Source organism: Oryctolagus cuniculus, chromosome 8, assembly GCF_051225735.1.
Source record: "Oryctolagus cuniculus isolate XC-2025 breed Fujian yellow rabbit chromosome 8, ASM5122573v1, whole genome shotgun sequence".
Lineage (NCBI taxonomy): Eukaryota > Metazoa > Chordata > Mammalia > Lagomorpha > Leporidae > Oryctolagus > Oryctolagus cuniculus.
In genome coordinates, this window is record NC_142874.1 from 128,503,655 (window position 1) to 128,529,748 (window position 26,094).

General features: G+C 37.7%; 1 protein-coding gene across 1 annotated transcript in view; it reads left to right on the top strand.

Annotated features, from left to right (window-relative positions):
• Positions 1-26,094, top strand: part of LOC100357850 (steroid receptor RNA activator 1-like) — a 181,170-nt gene that overhangs the window by 38,258 nt on the left and 116,818 nt on the right. The gene's annotated exons all lie outside the window — the stretch shown is intronic.

Below are 26,094 nucleotides of genomic sequence, written 5' to 3' on the forward strand. Positions count from 1 at the left end.
GATGGCACAATTACATCACTGAGAGGTGAAAATAAATAACACATGTAATTCATTAACAAACTAATAAGGATAACCAAATGCTGGTGTATGTTTGTTTTAAAATATAATGTTTTATTATATAATAAGTTTATAAAATTTTCATATCTTTTTGTCAATAGCAAAAATATCTGGTTATTATTTTCATTTTAAAATATTTTGAAATCACATGGCATGTGGATTCAAAAAGTTTCAGCTAAGTCTGAAAAGGAAAGGCTCAGCTATGGCATTCAAAGTAATATTTTTGGTGTTTCATGAATTGTTTTCCCCAAACAGTAGACTCTGAAATTGTTTCTCTATAAAGCTATTGTAAAGTGACAGTTTTTTTGATCTGATTTAATAATGTAAATTTCAAAATTTAATGACAAACTTTATGAGAACTAAGCTAAGGCTATCTATCTATCAAATGTTATGAAGTCTTGTAATGACTAATAATGCTAGAATATCCACTAGATCAAAATTTCCAGTAGAAAGTAAATTATTTTAATAATACAACTCCACTGTTGACTCTTCTACTTCAATAAGATACTTTTATATTAAAGACAATAAAAAAGATAAAGAAAATGTTGAAAAGGCAAAATATATTTGGGGATTTATATAGTGGTAAATGATACTGCATTATCAAGAAAGTAGTGATTTTGAACTATGAAACCAAGAGTAATGTGCTTACTTAATAGGATACTGTATACTAGACATTTGCTGGGACATTGTTTGGGTTATTCCACTTAATTCAACAGAATCCACATCAGTACTCCTTTCTGAGTTTCTTTTTCTCCTTTGGTAAAATGCCAAATTAAAAAAAAGTCCCAAAGCATTGTTACATACCAATATTAATATGTATATAATTGATAATTTTGGAGTCACAATTTAAATATTTCATATTTTGTTTCTAAAGCTTCTATTGATAAGGGTTTATCTTAATTCTCTATTATGTAAAATCTCAGTAATTTTGGTAGATTAATTTGGGCTACTTCATGAACTTTATTTCTACCTGGTACTAACTATGAATTTCACAGCTCATTAACACCTTAACCTGAAATCTAGAAATAGAAGTAGAACATTATGAAACAGACAATACTAAGTTTTATGTAAGATTCAATATGAATGAACATTAAAAACTAATTGCTAACCTAAGATCTCTGAGTTTTATCAAGTGTTTTATCTGGTTCATTTTTGTATTATAGATGGGACTCAATTTTTTATTCTATTTATCTCTCCCAGAATATATTAAATCATTGAATTGCTAGGTCTGTATTTTTTCTACACTTATCAGTTAACACATACTCCTACTTCCAAATAACAAGCATAGTGTTCCCTTTCACATGCTAGCTTGTGATTTACTGTATTTTATTCACAAATGTTATAACTATTTTTAGTAACTTTGTACAATTTTTAGTATTTATCAATGAAAAATGTGAAATATTATATTTTAAAGGGTTATATTTATTTCAAAGGCAGAGTTACAGAGAGGCATAGGCAGAGAGAGAGAACGAAAGAGAGAGAGAGAGGTCTTCCATCTGCTGGTTCATTCCCCGGATGGCCACAATGGCCAGAGCCGCAGCGATCCAAATCCAGGAGCCAGGAGCCAGGAGCTTCCTCCAAGTCTTCCACATGGGTGCAGGGGTCCAAGAACTTGGAGAACTTGGCCCATCTTCCCCTGTTTTCCCAGGCTGAAGCAGAGAGCTGGATGGGAAGTGGAGCAGCCAGGACTTGAACTGGCGCCCATAGGGGATGCTGGTACTGCAGGCGGCAGCTTTACCCGTTACACCACAGCGCCAGCCCCTATATTTTTGTTTTTAATGTGAAGCATATATATGTCTAAAAGTATTTTGGATTTTTACAACTCTCTAAACTATTCTTTATTCTTTTTACACAACCAACAATACAACATGTGACACTTCTAGTACCCCGTGTTAGTTGACACGAGCCAATATTTCTTTCCTTCATGGAAGTGAATGCAATGTCCACCTCCTTTACACTTTAGAAATTAGTTTTAAATTCATGATTCTCCCAGCATAAGAATTGTTAAGGACCTTCTGTTACTTTACATTCTAAGCATCAGGTATATTAAGCACTTCTGTGTTGTGATTAATAGAACATTTTCCATTACAAAAAGAAGCAGACAAACATTTGAACAAAGTAAGATAATTTTCCCCCAAGGAGATATATTATTTATTTGAAAGGCAGGGAGAGAGAGAGATTGATTTTCCATCTGCTGGCTCACTTGTCAAATGACTACAAAAGACATGGCTGTACCACGCTGAAGCCAGGAGCCAGGAACTCCATTCAGGTCTCTAATGAAAGTTGCAAGAACTCAAGTATTTCGACTGCCATCAGCAGCATGCCAGGCACATTAGTAGGGAGATGGATTGGAAGCAGAGTAGATGAAACTTGAGTCAGCACTCTTATATGGGATACGGTGTCCCAAGCTGTAGCTTAACCTACTATGCCCCAATGCCAGCCCTGTAAGAAATTTTGACTATGCCTTGAGAATTATTGCCCCAGGTTATTTTAAGTGTCAATTTACTTCATTCTTTTTGTTCTCATCTAAAAGAGCCTTATAGACATCCAGAAAAAATTTAAAATTCAGTTTTGTGCTTTTAATCTATAATTCTGATGATAGTATTTCTCAACATTGGACTGCATCGTAAGACAGCTATCCTAACCTTCCAGTAACAAACAAATTCCTTTTCTGCCCCAAACTTGTTCTAAATCTACTTTTTTACAGTGATGACTGTTCTTTTGCCATTTTGTGAATGTGAACAATAGTGCAGGTGTCTTCACAATACTGGGTGTAAAGATATCACAGCTAGCAGAGACCTAATATAATTTTGGAATTATTTGCATCTTATTAAATAAAATCATCATCATCATCTTTATGTGTGTGTGTTTGTGTGTGTTGCTCACTTAAACTTTTACTTTTGTAAGAGTATTTAGTGTTCTAAAATAAGTCATGGATATTCTCAAGATTTGCCTGATCAAATATATAAATCTCACTGTGAGCTATTAGCTTCAAATAATCATGAGAAGTAGAAAATGAAAGTTGTGAAAAACAGTGACTTTTTCTAGTGGACAAGAAAATAGAGGAAGAGAAAGTTGATGATCTAGGAAGTCCTGTGGTTTGGATATGGTTGGATATCCTCGAGGGTGCACATGCTAGAGGCTTGGCACAGGATATAGGTTTTGGCAGGTGGTAGACTCTTTAAGAGAGGGGCGTAGTAGAAGATTCTAGGACTTACTGGGGGTACTACCCTCAGAAGTGATCAATGTGTAGCCCAAGGTACCAAACAGTAGTCCACAGGAGAGGGTTGTTTAAAAACCTGAGCCTGGCCCCACCCAAGTTCCTTTTGCCTCCTACTTCGTGACAGGGTCCTTCAAATCCATGGATACGCCTGCCATCTGCTGTCAGAGCCTGTGCCATGCTAAACTGTGCACCAGATAAACCCCCCATCTTTATAAGTCAGCAGGTGTCAAGTGTGCTGATACAGTGATGAAGAGCTAACTAATACAGCAGATTGGTACCGAGAGTGAAGTCACTATAACTGCACCTGAAATGTATGGGTGCAGATGTGGAACTGGATTTCTGACAAAGGGCTGACAGAATGAGGAAAAATAGCCCCAAAAATTCCTGGAATGCTGTCAGTGGAGCATTCAGGGTGACTCAGAGGGCTCAGAAGGAGATAGACCAAGGAAGACTCGAATTGCCATGGAAATGGGTTCAGATATCACAAGAATGTGGACAGAGGGTGGGCACTAAAGGCCATGCTGTTTAGATTTCTGAATGGAAGTGAAGATTCTACTGGAAATTGGCCTAAAGGCCTAGAAGTTCAGGTTTGTTTTAGAGACTGAGCAGAGCAGAGCTATTCCAAGAAAGAATCCTGGAGTCTCCCCAACTGGGGAAGACACAGACAGCATTGCACAGCCTCAGAGAGCAGTCATGTGGGCCGACACCACCGAAGCCGTAGGAGTGGGTCTGTCCAAGCCGCTTGGTGTTCAGCCCCCACTGCAGTGCACCTAGAATGCCTGACTTTTAGGATTTAATGTCTGTCTGCTGGATTTCAGTCCTGCTTTCAGTCACTTATTCCTTTCTTTTTGGCTATTATTTCCTTTTAGAATAGGAATTTTGACCCTTTGCCTATCCAACCATTGCATCTTGAACTATAATTTATATTTTGTCCAGGGTTAGCCTGGAGACTCAGATGAGTCCTTGGACTTGGACTTTTGAGTGATACTAGGGCAATTAAGACTTTGGGACTATTGAGGTAGAGTGAACACATAGTATATTGAGAGATGGACTTGAACCCTTGGTGGCCAGGGTAGAGCACGTTGGTTTGAGTGTCCTCTGCAGGTCCATGTGTTGATGGTTCTGTCTGCTGGATGCTGGTATTCACAGGCTGTAGAAACTATAAGAGGTGGGGCCTAGTTAGAGATTCTTAGGCCTTGCAGAGGGCACTGCCATAGAGATTAAAGGACATCTGCCATCCTCTTGGTAATTCTCTAAAGAAGGCTGTCACTAGACCTGGAACCTGACCCCACTCAAGCTCTCTCTGGCTCTGCTTCATTCATGATATGGCCCTTCCTCCTACAAACATTCCTGCCATCTTCCATGAGGACTTTGCCAGTGCTAGTGCTTTGCTGTTTGGCCTTGCAACCTCCAAAACTGTCAGAAAACATGAGAAAGGAATAAGGGGATAAAGTAGCACAATGGCTTTAGGAAGGTAAAAGAAGAGAAATATTTTCAATCCATTCTAATTTATAACACACTGATAAGTATTTTGATATGATGTTCAGTAGTTTTACATTGAAAGTGACCATGACATATTCAAAAATTCTGGGAATATTAGTATTATGAGTTCTGAGGTAATGTTTAATCATTCTAAATTAAATTCAGAATAATGGAATTATTTGTATCAGGATCCCCTCCCTCTTAGAAACATGACCTTTTGGGCGTTGTGTCATTATAACTTCTACAAACTTGTGATGGCTCTTGCCTGGTTGTGCATTCATTCCCAAATCTTAGAGTTGATCTAAGGGCCTAACTGAGGCTGTAAGTGGGAGCATCAGTATGTGCTTTCTTCATGATGTCAGAGTTTCCTCTGAACAAGGTGACTGAGTTAAAGCCCAATTACTGATAGAGAGAGAGGGAGAGAGCGAGAGGGGGAGGGAGGGAGGGAGGGAGAGAGAGAAGCTATAGCATCTTTTCTGACTTATTTCCAGCAGTACTTCAGCCTTCCATTGTTGGTCTTGGAAGTTAAAAAGACTGCCCAAAAACATGACCTCAATGAAAGATGTCTGTGAGTGGGATCTCAGTGGAAAGAATGGCCCATCAAAGAAGGAGGTACCTTTCTCTGAAGGGAGGAGAGAACTTCCACTTTGATTATTGCTCTGTCTAAATAAGATGGGAGTTTGTGAACTCAAGAGGCTTCCATAGCCTTGGCAGCTCATGACAAGAGCCTCAGGTGATTACTGATGTCATAAATAAGAGTGTCGGTTGTTAAATCAACAACAGGAGTCACTGTGCACTTGCTCCCCATGTAGGATCTCTGTCCTTAATGTGTTGTACTACATCAATCAACAGTAAAAATAGTCTTCAAACAGTACTTTATACTTGTGTGTCTGTGTGGGTGCAAACTGTTGAAATCTTTACTTAGTATATACTAAGTTGAACTTCTGTATATAAAGATAATTGAAAGTGAATCTTAATGAAGAATAGGATGGGAGAGGGAGTAGGAGATGGGATGGTTTGCAGGTGGGAGGGTGGTTATGGGTGGAAAAACTGCCATAATCCAAAAGTTGAACTTTTGAAATTTATAGTTATTAAATATGTTTTCTAAAAAATAAATAAAATAAAATAAAATAAAATAAAATGACTGCACAGATTCAAAGGTCTATAATGTGAGTGCCCCACCTTTCTAAAAATATATTTATTTGAAAGGCAGAATAACAGTGGGAGAAGGAGAGATAATGAGAGATCTTCCAGCCACTGGTTCACTTCCTAAATGGCCACAACATGCAGGTCTGAGCCAGGCTGAAGTCAGGGTCCAGGACCCCCATCCTGCTGTTTCACATGAGTAGCAGGGGACCAAGTCCTTGGGCCATCTTCTGCTGTCTCAAGTGAATTAACAGGGAGCTGTACAAGAAGCAGAACAGCTGGGACTGAAAGCAGTACTCCAGTAAGGGGTACTGGCATCCCAAGAAGCATCCTAACCTGCAGAACCACAATCCTGGCTCCTAGATCCCACTTTTTGATGAGGGAAGACAATACTCCATTATAAGAAGATGATATAGAATACTTGACAAGGAACTCCAAAAATTTCATAGAAAATGGAATTAAGAGATTGGTAAAATTCCTTATCATTCCATGTATACTTTGTGGACAATCACAATAAGTGAAATTTAAAGAACTTAAGAAGTGATTTTAACTTGAAAGTATTGATTAATCAGGATCATTACAAATGTGTAGAAAATTCTCACACTCTGCTGAACTCACTGTAATGTTCACAGGACTTATAGGGTTGTAGACTTAATAACACTCCCATTTTTAAGCTGCTATTCATATTTACTGGTGTTTCATGCAAAAGACAAATGAAGTGCATATTCCTAAGTTATATCCTCCATCAACTTATAGTAGGGAGTCCTTTTAGTATTGGTAGTTTTCCTTGTAGAAACATCCATTAACTGTCTCTGAGAAACCTACTTAGAAGCATTGAGACATTTTAAATCTCAAACTTCTTAAAGAGTTTGATATGTGCCCATTAATCATTATCAGCCAACAGATGTATTAAAATTTATCACTCTTCTGTACGTCTTCTGTCAGTTTGGACCCAGTCCAGGGTGAATCCTTTCCACACAAAATGGAGTAAAACAGACATGCACATAGACCCATTTCAATTCTGTCTGTCTCACCACAATGACTTGAAAAATGTATTCAATAAATTGTATTCACAGATTTACGACCACCGGAACCTTTCATTCTCATCCAGATTTAAAACCAGATACTTTGCCAAGCCAGTCTTTTCTGATGCTTTCAGGGCTATATCTAAAGCAACATTTGAGTGATACATTTTCAAGAAAAATAAGAATACCAAGTAGGCTTGATGTACCCCTTCATATTTTTTTCTCGAAATGTCGTGACTGTCAGCTGAATTATAGATGGCTTAAGGAAATGTAACTAAAAGGTAAACTGAATGAAGAACTCAGATTTAAAGAGACAAAAATACAGACTCTAGGGAGTTGTATTTTTGATATTTCTTTGTTATGGAATTGATAGTGATATTTTCCATGTGATCTCCACATCTAACATTTTCTTTTCTCAGTTTCCCTAGAAGAGAAAAAAAAAAAAAGTCTTGTTTTCCTGCACAGGAAATCTTACAGCTTATATTGATACATTTGCTTCTCTTTACTCAATGCAACCCACTGTTAAGCCTTTCTATATGCTTAAAAAATGTATTGGTTTAATTGAAAGGCAAAGTGACATAAACAGAAGGAGAGAAAGAGATGTTCTATCTCCTGGTTCACTCTCCAAATGGCCACAACAATCAGATCTGGGTGAGGCCAAAGCCAGGAGCCCAGATCTACATCTAGATTTCCCTCTTGGGGGCAGAGCCTAAGCACTCAGTCCATCTTCTCCTGCCTTCCTAGGCACAATAGCTGCATTGGAAGCAGTACATTTGGGGTTCTACCTGGCACTCCAATATGGGATGTTGGCATCACAAACATGGTTTAACCAACTGAACCACAATGCTGGCCTGGAAATCTCAGTGTCTTCTGATAGGTCCCAATTTTGTTTACTATATAGGAAAATTTGTTTTCTTAATAAATGATAGTGTCACTCTGTTGTGCCACTTGTAATATGTATGCTAGTTGTAGGTTTATCAGAAAAGAATGTGGAACAGGATTAAACATTTTTCTTTATTAATTCATGACATAAAACTTGATCTTGCATATTAAAAAACAGATATAATAAATTCCAGTAACAAGGCTTTTACCTGAGAGAATTGCCAGAGAATATTTTGTAAAACAAAGCACAAAGATCAACATTCATGAATGAGTGAACATGATTTTAAATAATTTCTTTGTAATTGAAACAGTAGATTGGAGTAACTTAACTAATAACATAATTGATGGCATCATTTTGTTAATAGTGATCTCAAGTATGCTGTCAAAAGAAACAAATTCATTTAAGTGGAGTTTAATATTAGTTGGGATCTTTCTCTATTTGAATGACTTTTGTCTCAAAATATAATTTAACAAAATGACCAAATATTTGACAAATAAGATTCCAGTTCTTATTTTCCCATCAGGAAAAATTCAAATCAAAACCACAATGAGGTTTCACCTCACCCCAGTTAGAATGGCTTTCATACAGAAATCAACAAACAATAAATGCTGACAAGGATGTGGGGAAAAAAGTACCCTAATCTACTGTTGGTGGGAATGCAAACTGGTAAATCCACTGTGGAAGACAGTTTAGACATACCTCAGAAATTTGAATATCGTCCTATCATACAATCCAGCCATCACACTCCTTGGAATTTACCCAAGGCAAATTAAATTGGCAAATAAAAGAGCTATCTATCTGCACCTCCATGTTTATTGCAGCTCAATTCACAATAGCTAAGACATGGAATGTCCATCGACAGAAGACTAGATAAAGAAATAATGGGATATGTACTCTATGGTATACTACACAAAAGTAAAAAAAAAAAAAGAAACCCATTAATTTGCAACAAAATGGATGAATCTGGAAAACATCATTCTTAGTGAAATAAGCCAGTCCTAAATGGACAAATACCATATGTTCTCCTTGTTCTGTGATAAATAACAGAGCACCTAAAAGGAAACCTATAGAAGTGAAATTGACACGATGAGAAGCAATGACTTGATCAGCCCTTGTCTTGACTGTCGAGGAACAGTTTTTTTTTTTTTTTTTTTTTTTACTATTTTTCTATTGATACTATTGGTTGAACTCTTTACTTAAGAAAGAATTACTCATAGGTGTTTAAATCTAATTGAAAATAGGTCCCAGTAAAAATAAGAGTGGGGATAAGAGAGGGAGGAGATGTATAGTTTGGCACACATTCTCATAGACTAAAAACTTGCCATAGGACTCCAAATCCCATTAAATTGGGAGGTAGTAATGCCATCTTGCATTGTTAAAGTGATCATTTTAAGTGTGTAACTGATCATACATATATATATATATTCCTATATATATATTTTCCTATATATATTCCTATCTATATATATCCTATAAATATATATATATATATATTTATGTGATCCCTTTAGCACTTATTCCTATATATATATTCATATATATATATATATATATATATATATATATATAAAGGAATAAGTGTTAAAGGGATCACATAAATAAGACCAAGACCAATTGTCTGGTAATAACAATAGATAGAATTAAAAAGAAGAGAATGATCCGACATGGGAAGCAGGCCACACAGCAGACTCATAGGATGACAGACTCCCTAAACAGCACTCTGTCCACAGAATCAGCCCTTAAGGTATTTGGGTCTGGCTGAAAAGCCCATGAGAGCATTTCAGGCATGGAAAGCCAAGACACTATGGCAAGAAAGGTCTACATGAAGGATCTTTGTGAGTGAGATCCCAGTGGAAAAAGGTGCCATCACAGAAGGAGATGCCCTTCTCTGAAGAGAGGCGAGAACTTCCACTTTGCTTATGGCTCTAAATACTGAGGGAGTTTGTGGACGCAAAAGGCTTCCACAGCCTTAGCAGCTAATGACAAGAGCCTCGGGTGATCACTGACATTATAAATAAGACTGTCAGTTGTTGTCCAGTGCCACGGCTCAATAGGCTAATCCTCCACCTGTAGCGCCGGCACACCAGGTTCTAGTCCCGGTCGGGGCACTGGATTCTGTCCTGGTCACTCCTCTTCCTGTCTATCTCTCTGCTGTTGCGTGGGAGGGCAGTGGAGGATGGCCCAAGTCCTTGGGCCCTGCACCTGCATGGGAGACCAGGAGGGGCACCTGGCTTCTGGTTTCAGATCAGCGCGATACGCCGGCCACAACGCGCCAGCCGCAGCAGCCACTGGGGAGTGAACTAATGGAAAAAGGAAGACCTTTCTTCTGTCTCTCTCTCTGTCCACTCTGCCTGTCAAAAAAAAAAAAAAAAAAAAAAGGTGTCAATTGTTAAGTCAACAACAGCAATCACTGTGCACTTACTCCCCATGTAGGACCTCTGTCCTTATTGAGAATTAATGGTGGGGCCAGTGCCGTGACTCACTTGGTTAATCCTCTGCCTGAGGCACTGGCATCCCATATGGGCACTGGGTTCTAGTCCTGGTTGCTCCTCTTCCAGTTCAGCTCTCTGCTGTGGCCCAGGAAGGCAGTGGAAGATGGCCCAAGTGCTTGGGCTCCTGCACCTGCATGGAGACCAGGAGGAAGCACCTGGTTCCTGGCTTCAGATCGGTGCAGTGCTGGCCATAGCAGACATTTGGGGGCTGAACCAATGGAAGGAAGACTTTTCTCTCTGTCTCTCGCTCTCACACTGTCTAGCTATCTGTCAAATAAAAAAAAAGAGAGAGAATTAATGGTAAAGCTTGTCTTCAAACAGTACTTTATACTTTGTGTGTCTGTGTGGGTGCAAACTGTTGAAATCTTTACTTAGAGATGGTCTTCTGTATACAAGGATAACTTAAAATGAATCTTCATGAAGAATAGGATGGGAGAGGGGGTGGGAGGTGGGATGGGAGTGGGGTTGGGAGGGCGGATTTGAGTGGAAGAACTGCTATGTTCTTAAAGCTCTACCTATGGAATTTGTATTTATTAAATAAAATCTTGTTAAAAAAGATTACTGCCAGTTTTCGGGGAGTTACATGCATTACTTGCTGTCCTTTTTAATTTTTTCTCCAATCTGGAACTTGCCCTAAACTAAGTCTATCAAAATTGTGCAACAGAGCTGCTTAGTGAAGACAAAATTCTAATATCTGGGGCATGTTCTTACTTTAACTTCTTAAGAGATTCTTGCGGGCCCCATATCAAGTGTGTGCATTTGGCGTAGCTCTCTGGACATGCATGTATTCTGTAGGACTGACCCTGCTAAGGAAGTCATGATGATTATTCCATGTACTACTCTAATGAGGTATAGGGAAGGTCGTATTTGTTGTATTAGTTTAAAACAAATGATTCTGAATCCACAGCTCACAGGTGGGTAGGGATTTGGATTTCTGTGGTTGATGGGCTGTTTCTTTTGTATCCAAGTCTGCAGAGTTCCTTAGACAGAGAGGACTCAGAATGACTCCCTGGCTCCTGTGCTCCCCTGTAAAGGTAGCAGTCAGTGTTTTCCAACACCCATCTTTTCCTGCCTTTACAAACCTTGCAATTAGTCTCCTGAGACTTCATCCATCACTGTGCATCCTTGATTAGAGTACAGAATTATTGCCACTACCCCAGGAGACCGCAGATATCACTCGTGCCCTCAGTCCTGGTGAAATTCCCCAGGTCTTGATGCATTAACTACGCTGACTATAAAGTGTCAGGATACCAATACTTTCCCTTAGATTTACATTGTATTTTTTTTCTTTTTGGAAGAAAATCATGTATTTTCTATTCTGGGAACAATTAGGACCTAAAATCCTAAAATTTGTAGATTCCAGAGCTTTCTTGACACTGAATCCCACTTCATAGGAGTGCGAAAAAAGGAATAAATTTCCTCATTCTTTGTGTAATTCTTCTGTTCTAAGGATATTTTGAAAAGCATAAATGAAAGTCATAATAAAATAACACACCAATATGAGTTGGTTAACATTTAGGAAATTAGTAGGAATCTTCCAAGGTTTTTGGCTTTTGCATAATCTTATTCTCATTTTCTACTTTTGACTTGTATACTCCTGCTCATAAATACTTCTCCATAGCTCTAAGGTACTATCTTATTATTCACTATTAATGCTAAGTAATGACATGGAACAAGATTAAGCTGGAATCTTGTATGCTTTCATCTTTGGCTGTTCCCAAAAGAAAAAAAAAGAGAAAAAACACACCAATCTGCTCTGTTTTCTAGAGTGGGACTACTGTGTAGAAAATAAAGTGAAGTGCAGAATATAGAAATATGAGAAATGTCAGGAGGCTAAAATATTCACCCACTTGAAGGACTATGATGACTCAGGCTGGGTTTGTGGCTACAGGATTAGTGAGAAATAGTTATGCGCTCTTTTGAAAATAGATCCAATAGAATCTACTGATGAAGTAGATAAGACATGTGGGATAATCAAAGAAATACAGTTTCACTACTAAATTTTTAGGCTTGCCCACTAGGAAAATAGAATTGCCATTCTTTGAAGCTGACCAAGACAAATGGTTCCAACTGCAGACATGTAGAAACTACAATGCCCACTAGATGTAGTTGGATATGTGAAATTAAGAATAGGGGAGTTTTTATGTGCTGGAGAAATGCGTTTGGAGTCATCACTGTATTAGTGGTACCTGATGCCTGAGACTGGGTGAGATCACCAAGGGTAGTGGCAGAGAAAGAAAAGAGAAGCCCATACAGGTCGGGATCATGGGGCTTCTTAACACTTAAGGATGCAGGAGAGAAGCTAGAAACAGCAGAGAAGACTGATTAAGAGCAGTAAATGATAGATAAGGGGGAGGGAAAAGCAAGAAAGAAGGAAGTTGTGCCTGAGAAACTAATTGCAGAAAGTAGATCTGAGAGGAAGGAGCAATGGACAGAGTAAAATGATGGTGAAAGTTCAATTAAAACAAGGACTGAAAATTAAATGAAATAACATCAATATTGTGGCAAATTATGCAAGATGTATTTAACATATGTTTTCTTTTCATTTGAATTGCATGCTTTCTTTTCCAGTATCTTTTATTAGCCTGTTGATCAAAGCTAAAATATGTCAATCAATCTAAAAAAACACAAAAAACAGTTCTTCATACAAGTCTCTATGCAGAGTTTATGGAGGTGGTCCTTGTTAAAGGAGAGCTTTGTGTTCTTCAACTGTCTCTGCATCTATGTACAGTGCAGAAATTAAATGTCATGGCACAGGTATTTTGACAACCAGTTTTGCTTTTCCACCAATAGACAATAGCTTTTTTCCTTTCTTAGTTGTCACACGTGATGTAATTTCTTTGGGCTACAAATGTCACATCATTTTTATGGTGGCAGAAACTTGTTTTGTTAAGATGGCATTGATTTTACAAAACCAATGAAATGCTATTGAGTCTTTTCTGATTAATATAGTGGTAATCCAATATGGTCATTCTGAATTAAATACGCTAGAATTTGAGAGTTAAAGTTTTTAATCATCAAAAATGACCATATTCTAATTGTGTAGAACAATAGTCTTTAATAAATTACAGATTTTTGGTGTGATTTTTTTATGAGTTGACTTCAGTTAGCATGTACTAAGATTATATGCTAAATTAGATACTTTTCTGGAGCTATATCTGAACTCTAAGGAAAGAGAAATTTTTGGAGGAATTGGGCTAATAAAAATAATGATCGAAGTCGCCGAACTGAAAAGGCTTCCATAGCCTTGGCAACTCATGACTAGAGCCTAGGGAGATTACTGACGCCTTAAACAAGTATGTCAATTTGTTAAATCAACAACAGGAGTCACTGTGCACTTACTCCTCATGTAGGATCTCTGTCCTTAATGTGTTGTTCAATGTGAATTAATGCTATAACTAGTACTCAAACAATATTTTACACTTTATGTTCTGTGTGGGTGCAAACTGATGAAATCTTTACTTAATATATGCTAAATTGATCTTCTGTATATAAAGATAATTGAAAATTAATCTTGATGTGAATAGAATGGGAGAGGGAGCAGGAGATGGGAGGGTTGTGGATGGGAGGGAAATTATGGGGGGGAAGCCATTGTAATCCATAAGCTGTACTTTGGCAATTTATATTTACTAAATAGAAGTTAAAATAATAATGATTTTGAAAGGTCATAATCTTTTGAACATATAAATATGGATATCTGATTAGAAATCTTATTGAAAATTACATAGAATTAATATTTTCTAGTCTTTTCACTGTCTGTATTTATAGATCATATATAATTTATATCTTTATGCTGTCTTTATCCTTGTTTCTTTATTCAATTTATTCATTGCTATGTATAATTTTGTTTTTTTTTTTGCTTTTCTACTTAATGCTTCATTTATTACAGATTAACTAACTAATGAATTATGTTGCATAACTTCAAGGTATATGTTGTGCAAAATGCTGTTTTATGTAAGGGGCAGAAAAACCTACATTTGAGTTTAGCACCCACTATTTACTCACTCTGTAACTTTGAGTTGCTTGTTTTCCTAAACTCTACTTATCATTCAAATGGGATGGAAAAAATGGGAGGAAAATCCTGCAGAATACAAAATAATGTTGGAATAAGAAAATCCATTTGTATGCAATGCTGCATGTGCAGATACTAAGTTATTAAAATATGCTTAATTTTGAGAAAATTGGTTAGTTATTCCTCTGTCCTGTATTTTGGATAAAATAAAGAATCATTTCTCTAGTTTATTTAAAAGGCATAGCATTGGCAGGGAGGGAGTAGGGGAGTAAGAAGGAGCGGGATGTTGGCAGAGAGAGAGGTGGGGTACACATAGAGAGAGAGAATGAATATCTCCCATCTGCTGGTTTACTCCCCAAATATGAGCCCCAAATTCAACAGCCAGGGTTAGGCAGGCCAAGGCCAGGAAATTGGAATTCCTTGCAGATCTGTCATGTGGGGCCAAGTACATGAGCCACCATAAACTGCCTCCCCAAGTACATTAGCAGGAATCTGGATTGGAAAGGGAACAACCAGAACTCCAGTGGGCATTCTGATATGGGTGCTGACTTCACAAGCAGTGCTTAACCCTCTGGGCAACAATGTTGGCCTGGGACTTTGTTTTCAACGGATTGTTGAAAACCTGCCTAGGTCAGAATTGTGGTTGAAAAATATGTAACAGGGAAACACAGAACACAGTGTGTCAGTTTGTTCTATCGATGTTGCTATTTTAATTATAGATGGTATTCATACAAGAATAGTGTCTGCAAATACTAGCTGATAGAATAAAAAAAGGGAGAGAACGATCCAACATGGGAAGTGAGATACACAGCAGACCCATAGAATGGCAGATGTCCTAAACAGCACTCTGGCCTCAGAATCAGCCCTTAAGGCATGTGGATCCGGCTGAAAAGCCCATGAGAGTATTCAGGCATGGAAAACCAAGACACTCTGGGGAAAAAAAACCTAAATGAAAGATCTCCATGAGTGAGATCCCAGTGGAAAGAATGGGTCATCAAAGAAGGAGGTACCTTTCTCTGAAGGGAGGAAAGAACTTCTACTTTGACCATGGTCTTGTCATGATCAAAGTCGGTGAAATCAGGGGGCTTCCATAGCCTTGGCAGCTCATGACAAGAGCCTAGGGTGATTACTGAGGCCATAAACAAGAGTGTCAATTTGTTAAGTCAACAATAGGAGTCACTGTGCACTTACTCCTCATGTAGGATCTTTGTCCTTAGTGTGCAATACATTGAGATTTAATGCTATATCTAGTAGTCAAACAGTATTTTTTCACTTTATGTTTCTGTGTGGGAGCAAACTGTTGAAATCTTTACTTAATGTATACTAAACTGATCTTCTGTATATAAAAAGAATCGAAAATGAATCTAGATGTGAATGGAAGGGGAGAGGGAGTGGGAAAGGGGAGGGTTTTGGGTTGGAGGGACGTTATGGGGGGAAGCCATTGTAATCCATAAGCTGTACTTTGGAAATTTATATTCATTAAATAAAAGTTAAAAAAAAATATGAGCTACTAAATTTTCAGAACAAAATTCATTATCACAAAAGGCAGCTCAGGAAATCTAATTCAATTGTATCCCTATAATAGGGCCTCCATTTGAATCGAACTCAGAGTTACTACCAATTCAAATAGAAAATGAATATTCCACTGAATCAGTAAGATGTTTACTCTTAACCTGAAAGCTTTGAGTTAATTCACTGAATGCTTTACTTTGCATCCAGATGTTTGGTTTTGAGTTGACACAAACACCATCATAATTACTAACATCTCTCACAATATCCATGGAATTAGCTACTTCTCGATATTACTGGTTTCACCATATTATTAGCCTTATCAATCACTTTTTCAATTACTTCTGCAGGATCTAAATTTATTAAACATTCCAGTTAAGCCCATTAACATGCACAATAAGCACACATATTTCAAACAAATGTTTTGGTGGTCCCAAATGGTACTTAAAGAACACTTTCATATAATAAATGACTTTTTTTAAGGGATGTTACTCCCAGTTGGTCCTACTGAACTATGAACATTCCACTAAATTTCATAATACAGTAATTAGTATGTCCTTTCCAATAATACCATATTAATTGCATTCTCCCCAAAACTTCATTTGTAATTTAGTTATTACTTGTGTGTTTATAATTAGCCTTAAAACACAAAGCTATCTTCACTTTATAAAAATAAAAGAATCAGGGGCTGGGTATTTAGCAAAATGGTTAAGATGCTGCCTGTTATGCTATATTGTAGTACCTGGGTTTGAGTCTTGGCTCTGCTTCCAATATCAATTTCCTGCTATTGCATACCCTGGGAGGAAGCAGGGTCCCTGACACCCATGTCGGAGAACAGGTGCCTGGCTTTGGCCCGGCCCAGCCCAGACTGTTGCAAGCGAGCATTTGCAGCATTAACCAGCAGGTGAAAGATTTCTCTGTCACTCTTTCAAATAAATAACTAAATAACTAAATCATTAAACATTAACTTGTATGTTAAAATGATCATTGAAATGTATTAAAAATAACTCAATTGCATTTGTTCTTAATGTGATCTTAAAGTACATTTTTCATTTCAAAGAAGAGTCTTTTGAATATCAAAATTTGTTTCTAATTCAAGACCTATTAGATGTTCTCACAACTTAATTCATTAAATTACTGTCATTAAGAAGAGTGTATAACAAAGTATGGGCGAAGCCGATCAAGTTTTTGTCTACTCTGTGAAAAAGGATGTGTTTTTCATTTTTAATTGTTTTGCAAAAAAGAAGTGGAATACTGCTTTGTGACTAGTGAGAATAATAGGAAGTTAAGTTCAATGATCAAAAATAAAGTTTTAACATAGTCATGTTCATCTGCTTATGTATCCTTTATGGCTACTCTTGCATACTAAAACAGCAGTGTTGGGTAGATTTAATGAGAACCACAAAGCCCACAGTGCTAACCATTTGACTCTAAAGAAATTTGGCAAACATAGGGACTTGGAGCTTCCCTATGACTTCAGTCACCTTCCTACAGCTAATATTCACTGTATGCAGAAATATTTAAAATGCAATAACCCAAGTTTTCAAGTCAGTATCAAGTCATCCTGATGTCTGTCCTAACTTCTGACCAATTGCTTCCCTTATAGCAAACTCTGGAATGAGATTTCTCATCACTGGCTACTAGTTAGGTCTTCCTACAGCTTCTTCATTTATTCACACCACAATAGATAATCTGGCTCCAGGCCCCACGATTTTCTGTCTATCTCATAACATTTCAGTTAACTGAGCCACTTATTGTTTCATAACAAATGCTAGGTTTTATTTATTCAGTGACTGTTTTCCCAGAATACGTTCCAAGGATCATCAGCTTCCCAGAAGGGTCAAATATATTGCTAGATGGGGACACATTCACATGGTTTGGAAATCTCTTTTAAAAAATAAATGTTATACTTCTCTTCTGAATAACTTCTTTTCTTTCCAAAGAAATATTTTATCAAGTGAGTAAAAATTTCATATGTACAACTTTAGGAATATAGTGATTCTTCCCGCCCTACCCACCCTCCCACCCTCACTCCCACTCCACCTCCTCCTCCCTCTCCCAATCCCATTCACAGTCCCATTCTCCATTAAGATTCATTTTCAATTAACTTTATACACAGAAGACCAACTCTATACTAAGTAAATATATCAACAATTTGCACACACATGCAGAAAAAAGAAACTGCGATAAAGAAAAAAAAAGAAACTGAGAACATAACATAACTCATGAGAACCAGATTCCTGCATGGGAAGTAAGTGCATGGTGATACCTGTTGTTAATTTAGCAATTATCACTCTCATATATGACATCAGTGATCACCAGAGGCTATTGAAATGCGCTGCCAAGGCTATGGAAGGCTTTGAATCCACAATATCCATCAGTATTTAGACAAGGCCATAAGCAAAGCAGGAGTTCTCTCCTCCCCTCAGAGAAAAGTACTTCTGTCTTTGATGGACACTTCTTTCCACAGGGGTCTCTCTCACAGAGATCCTTTATGTAGGATTTTTTTTTTTTTTTTTTTTGCCACAGTGTCTTGTTTTTTCAAGCCTAAACTGCTCTCATGGGCTTTTCAACTAGATGAAAAGGCCATAAGGGCTGATTCTGAGGTCAGAATGCTGTTTAAAGCAATTGTCATTCTGTGAGTCTGTGGTGTTGACTGCTTCCAATGTTAGAACATTCTCTCCTTTTTAGTTCTGTTATTATTAACATATATTGGATCTTATTTATATGATCTCTTTAACATTTTGTCCTATCTATATGATCACTTTAACACTTAATATGGTCACTTTAACAATTAAGATGGCATTTTTAACACCCAACTTAATGGGATTTGAAGTACCATGACAAGATTTTTTTTTGACAGGTAGAGTTACAGACAGTGAGAGAGAGAGACAGAGAGAAAGGTCTTCCTTCCTAATGACTTCCACAGCCAGCACTGTGTCAATCCAAAGCTAGGAGCCAGGTGCTTCCTCCTGGTCTCCCATGTGGGTGCAGGGGCCCAAGAACTTGGGCCGTCCTCCAATGCCCATGAGAGTATTTCAGGCATGGAAAGCCAAGACACTCTGGGGAAAAAAAACCTAAATGAAAGATCTCTGCGAGTAAGATGCCAGTGGAAAGAATGGGTCATCAAAGAAGGAGGTACCTTTCTCTGAAGGGAGGAAAGAACTTCTACTTTGACCATGGCCTTGTCTAAATATGATCAGAGTCGGTGAACTCAGAGGGCTTCCATAGCCTTGGCAGCTCATGACAAGAGCCTAGGGTGATTACTGAGGCCATAAACAAGAGTGTCAATTTGTTAAGTCAACAACAGGAGTCACTGTGCACTTACTCCTCATGTAGGATCTCTGTCCTTAGTGTGCAATACATTGAGATTTAATGCTATAACTGGTACTCAAACAGTATTTTTCACTTTATGTTTCTGTGGGGAGCAAACTGTTGAAATCTTTACTTAATGTATGCTAAACTGATCTTCTGTATATAAAGAGAATCGAAAATGAATCTTGATGTGAATGGAAGGGGAGAGGGAGCGGGAAAGGCTAGGGTTGCGGGTAGGAGGGACATTATGGGGGGGGAAGCCATTGTAATCCATAAGCTGTACTTTGGAAATTTATATTCATTAAATAAAAGTTAAAAAAAAGGAAAAAATAGTATTAAGAGAGTGAAAACTGATCCTCAACAGTCAAGACAAGGGCTGTTCAAGTCATTGCTTCTCGAAGTGTCAATTTACTTCCATAGACTTCCTTTTAGGTGCTCTGTTAATTAACACAGAAAAGAGATAACTCTTGATATTTTTCCCTTTGAGAATAGCTTATTTCACTAAGTATGATGTTTTCCAGATTCATCAATTTTGTTGCAAATGACCAAATTTCATTTTTTAGCACTGTTTAGTATTCCATAATTTCTTTATCCAGTCTTCAGTTGATGGGCATTTATGTTGATTCCATGTCTTAGCTACTGTGAATAGAGCTGCAATAAACATGGGGTGCAGATAACTCTTTTATTTGTGGAGTTCATTTCCCTTCGGTAAATTCCCAAAGTAGGTGTATATTCACATTTCTAAGGTATCTCCAAAATGTCTTCCATAGTGGCTTTATCAATTTGCATTCCCAACAACAGTGGATTAATACACCTTTTCCCCCACATCCTCACCAACATTCATTGTTTGTTGATTTCTGTATGAAAGTCACTCTAATTGGGATGAGGTAAAATTGCATTGTGGTTTTGATTTGCATTTCCCTGACAGCTAGTTATTATGAACATTTTTTCTTTGTATGTTGGCCATTTGGATTTCCTTATTTGAAAAATTTCTGTTTAATTCCTTGGCACATTTCTTAACTGGGTTCTTCATTTTGTTGTTGTGGAGTTTCTTGATCTCTTTATATAATATGGTTATTAAACCTTTATCAGTTGCATGGTTTGCAAATAATTTCTCCCATTCTGTTGGTTGCCTCTTCAATTTCTTGAATGTTTCTTTTGCAGGACAGAAGCTTCTCAATTTGATGTAATCCCATTTGTTAATTTTGGCATTAATTACCTGTGCCTCTGGGGTCTTTCCCAAGAACTCTTTGCCTGTGTTGATATATTCCCCAATATTCTCCAATAATTTAATGGTATCAGGTCATAGATTTAGATTGTTAATCCATTTTGTGTGGATTTTGTGTAAGGTGTAAGGTAAGAGTCCTGCTTCATGCTTCTGCATGTGGAAATCCAGTTTTCCCAGCACCATTTGTTGAAGAGACTGTCCTTACTCCAGGGATTGGTTTTAGCTCCTTGGTCAAATACAAGTTGATTGTAAATGCTTAGATTGATTTTTTGCATTTGTATTTTTGGCATTTCTATTCTGTTCCATTGGTTTATCCATCTGGTTTTGTACCAGTACCATACTGCCTTGATTATAACAGCTTTATATATGTCTTGATATCTGGCATTGTGATGCCTCTGGTTTAGTTATTGTTGTATAAGATTGCTTTTGCTATTCGAGATCTCCAATATTTCCAATAAGAATTTCAGCATCATTTTTCTATATCTGAGAAGAATGTCTTTGGTATTTTGATTGGGATCTCATTGAATCTGTAAATTGTTTTTGGAATAATGGACATTTTCATGATATTGATTCATCCACTCCATGAACATGGAAGATTTAATGTTTTGTAATTCTCATCATAGAGATCTTTAACATCCTTGGTGACATTTATTCCAATTGTATTTGATTTTTTTGGTAGGTATTGTTAATGGGATTGATTTTATAAGTTCTTTCTCTGCTGTGGCAATTTCTGTGTATACAATGGCTGTTGATTTTTGTGTATTGATTTTATACTCTGCCACTTTAAAAATGTCTTATATGAGTTCCAATAGTCTCTTTGTGGAGCCTTTGGGATTCCCTCTATATAGAATCTGCAAATAGAGATAGTTTGACTTCTTCTTTCCCAATTTGAATCCCTTTGATTTCTTTTTCTTGCTTAATGGCTCTGGCTAGAACTTAAGGACTGTATTAAATAGCAATGGAGAAATTTGGCATCCTTGTCTTATTCTGGATCTCAGTGTAAATGCTTCTAATTTTTCTCAATTCAGTAGGACTCTGGCCATGTGTTTATCATAAACTGCCTTGATTGTGTTGAGGAATGTTCCTTTTATTTTCAAGGGTGTTGTATTTTGTCAAATAGTTTCTCTGCCTCTATTGAGATAATCATATGGTTTTTGTTCTTCAATTTGTTCACATGATGTATGATTTCTTTTTTTTTTTGTATTTGCTGAGACATGTTGTATGGCCTAGCATGTAGTCAATTCTAGTTAAAGTTTTGTGCAGTGCTGAGAAGAATGTGTATTCTATGACTGTAGGATGAAAAGTTCTGTAGATATCTGTTAGATACATTTGGTCTGTAGATTGATTAACTCTACTGTTTCCTTTCTGACTTTCCGACAGGTTGATCTTTCCATTGCTGAAAGAGTGGTATTGAAATCTCCCATTACTATTGTATTTGAGTCTATGTATCCCTTTAGATCCCTTAACATTTGTTTTAAATAGTCAGGTGCCCTGTAATTAGCTGCATATACCTTTTTTTAGAAGATTTTCTTTCTTTATTTGAAAGAGTTACATGGAGAGAGAAGGGAGGCAGAGAGAGAGAGGTCTTCCATCCACTGGTTTACTCCCTAGTTGCCCACACTGGCAGGAGCTGTGCCAATCTGAAGCCAGGAGCCAGGAGCTTCTTCCATATCTCCCAAGTGGTGCAGGGGCCCAAGATTTGGGGCATCTTCTGCTTTCCCAGTCCATAGCAGAGAGTTGGATTGGAAGTAGAGCAGCCAGGTCTTGAACAGGTGCCCATATGTGATGCTGGCACTACAAGCAGAGGCTTTACCTGCTACACCACAGTGCCGGCCCCATCTGCTGCGTATACCTTTATAATAGTTACATCTTCCTGTTGAATTGATCCCCTTAATTGAGCCATTCTTTGTCTCATTTAACAGTTTTTGTGTTAAAGTCCTTTTTGTCTGATATTAGGATGGCCACACCAGCTCTTCTTTGGTTTCTGTTAGCATGGATTAACTTTTTCCATCCTCTCATTTTCAGACTGTGTGCACCTTTGTTAGTGAGATGTGTTTCTTGTAGGCAGCAAATAGATGGGTTTTGTTTTTTAATCCATTCAGCCAGTCTGTTGTGTCTTTTAATTGGAGAGTTGAGGCCATTTACATTCAAGGTGACTATTGATAAACAATGACTTTGCCCTGATATTTTTCCAAAAAATATTCCTAGTTTTTACTTTGGATTTCCTTTGTACTTTTACTGGGATATTTCCTTCCTTTACCTTCTTTCATAGTGATGACTGTGTTTGTATTTCTCTGTGCAGCACATCCTTAAGTATTTTCTGCATGGCTGGATGGGTGGTAACAAATTCTTTCAATTTCTGTTTGTCATGGAATTTCTTTACTTTATCTTTGTTCATAAATGAGAGTTTTGCAGGGTATAATATTCTGGGTTGACAGTTATTTTAGGTCTTAGAATATATTTCGCCATTCTTTGCTAGCCTGTACGGTTATTGATGAGAAGTCCACTGTAAGCCTAATTGGAGATCCTCTGAACGTAATCTGGCATTTCTCTGATGTACATTTTAGAATCTTTTCTTTATGTTTTACTGCGGAGAGTTTGATTACAATGTGTCATTGTGAAGATCTTTTCTGGTCATGTCTACTAGGAGTTCTGTGTCTTCCTGAACTTCGATGTCCCTTTCTTTCTCCAAATTAGGGAAATCTTCTGCAGTTGTTTCACTAAAAAGTCTTTATAACCCTTTCTCTCTTTCCATGCCCTCAGGAACTCCTAAAACATGTATGTTATGTCACTTGATAGTATCCTGTAGATTACCAACAGTGTTTTTTAGCTTTCTAATTTCTTCTCGAGTTTGGTCTAACTATATAATTTTCTATGCTTTGACTTCTTAGTCGGATATTCTTCCTTCTGCTTCACCAATTCTGTTGTTAATGCTTTCCACTGCATTTTTATTTGTTCTAGTCTCCATTTCCAAGATTTCATTTTGATTTATCTTTAAGATATGAATTTCATAGGAGAAATTTTTTTCAATGTCATGTATAGATTTCATTAGTTCATGCATTTGCTTCAGATTACTCTAAGTAATACTATGACCAATTTTTTGAATTCAATTTCTGGCATTTCTTCAATCTCATCATCTTCACAATCTAGTATTGAGGTATTGTGTTCTTTTGGGGGTGTCATATTGTCTTCCTTATTCTTATTTCTTGGATTGGTGGATTTGTTATTTGGCATTTGTGGAGAAACTCATTGGTTTCTTCTTTGTTTTTTCACTGTGGCAGCTTTTATCTTTGGACTATGTCTATGTGGATAATAGATTGTCTGCTTTCAGGGAATACCTAGAGATGTGTGGTAGGTGTGACCAAGGAGCTGTGTTCCATGCTCCAGTCAGTATGAAGGGCATGTATGAAGTGACACACCCAAGTTTTATTTGGTAATTTTTTTTTTATAAGAGGGGCTGTTTGTTAGTGTAGACTCAGCTGAGCTCCTCTCCTCAAAGGAGAGCCAGTGCCTGGACACTATTTACAGTTGGTATATTATTTGTCCGCTTTGCCACAAGGACCACACAAAAGATCTGTTCAGCCCTCAGTATAAGCTCAGATTCCACATTAATGTCACTTGCCAGATATCTATGGAGCCCTGATCACGTGAAGCTTCCCACAGTGACTGCCCAAAGTCCCAGCCACACCTTGTGTCCTCCCATGCAGCCTCTCTTTTTACAGTCCTGGCACAAAAGCCTCCCACAGTCAAGCACCCAGCGCCCTGTCTCTTCTCCCCAACAGACTCAGGAGTTTCTACTTACCTGGCTGCTAGACGTGGACACGAGCTGGCATACCTGTTACATATGTCCAAAATGGTGCCTGTTCTCTATCAGCTTGTTACAACACACAGTTGCAGGGTGATGGGAGAGAGAAAATGTGCCCCCACTTTGTGTTTTATCCACGACTTTGGCAAATATGCTATCCCCCACGGGGCTCCAAGTCAGATTTCCTCTAAGCTCTTCCTGCATTTTCTTCACCAGTGGCTTAGGCTGCTGTAGTCTGGTCTCACCTCACTCTCCAATGCAGGTGTGGAGTCTCTTGGCTGCTGGGGTCCTGGTTTGTGTATGTCCTCACCCTCCATGTAGGTCCACTGTGTCTCTCCAATTTGAGTAGAGTTTTCTCTGCTGTTTTCTCCCTAACTCTTCCCTTACACTGCACTCTTTCCACATTTTAAGCTATCTTTTCCTAGACTAGAGCAGCAAGCTCCCTCTACTCTGCCAGCTTAATCCCCACCTGCTGAATAACTTCTTTATCAACACCTCTAATATGTCACATTCCTTACATATATTTGTCTGTCAACAGCTTTGTATGTTGGGTATGTCATGGTCCTTCCCTGTCCTCCATCATGTCATAATTGAGTATAAAATTAAAAATCAAGGCAATTATATTCTAATGTTAAAAATCAAGTTGCTTTTCTACTTAAAAGTAGAAAAAAGTAAAGTCAATCTAGAAAGTAGTTTTCTACCTCTAATTTTCTCTGACAAGGCCATTATTTATTTTTATACAGTAACTAACACAAATAGCATGTATTTCATACCAGAAGTTGTTATATACAATTTTCAAACATTAACTCATTCAACATGCCTAATAAATGACATAGGGGAATTATTATTCCCATTACTCTAAGTAAGCTGGTGCACGAGGTGATTTTTCCAAGGTCATTCAGCTAGAAGGTGGCAGAACTCTAAGTCAAATCTAGACAGATTGCTTTCAGCATCCATACTGTAGCAAGGGTGGGGAACATCCAGCCTGTTGGCACTATAAGATCCACAAAATCATTTGCTCTGGCCTTGCCAAGGCAACTGTGGGAGGGAATCAAGCTTCAGTAAATCTATTGTGGGCGAATTTTTAAGCTGATAATTTTCTATGGCCTGTGAATGATGTTACAAACACCCAAGTGACCCTTGGTGAAGAAATGTTTCTTCACCCCTACACCTTCAGTCTGCACTAGCTCTCCTAACCCAAAGTAACATCTCTGTGATTTGCATACAGAAATTTATTGATCTATGACAGATTCACTCTCGAGCAGACAAACTTCTAATCAAAGAATATGGTCTGCTTTACATTTGATTTCCAATACAGAGAAGGAAATTGTTAACTGAAACAGAGTAAAAACAGTAATACCAAAACAAACAGAAAAATGAGAGACAATTTACCAAATTTTAATTTCCCCTGTATCTATCAAGGAAAACCACAAACTGGGTTGCTTTAACAACCAACATTAATTTCTGTTAGTTTTCAAGGGTGAGATGTCAAGAACCCAGTTCCTGTAAGGTTAATTTCATTCATTTCTTTTTTAAAGATTTATTGATTTATTTGAAAGGTGGGATTAGAAGAAAGAGGAGAGACAGACATTTCATCTGCTGGTTCACTCCTTAAATGTCCTAAATAGCTAGAGCTGGGCTAGGCTGAAGCTGACACGCTAAAACTCCCACATTGCTAGGGACCCAAGTACCTGGTGATCTTACAGAACTTCCCCAGTTACGTTAGCGGGGGACTAAATTGGAAGCAGAGCAGCTGGGATTCCAACCAGCAACCGTATGGAATGGTGGCATTGCAGTGGCAGCTTAACCTGCTATACCACAACACTACCCCAGTGAGCTTCATCCTGAGTACCCTTCTTTTTGCTTTTGGGCAGTTGCCATTTCACCATGGGTCATCTGCCCTAATTTTTGTGCACT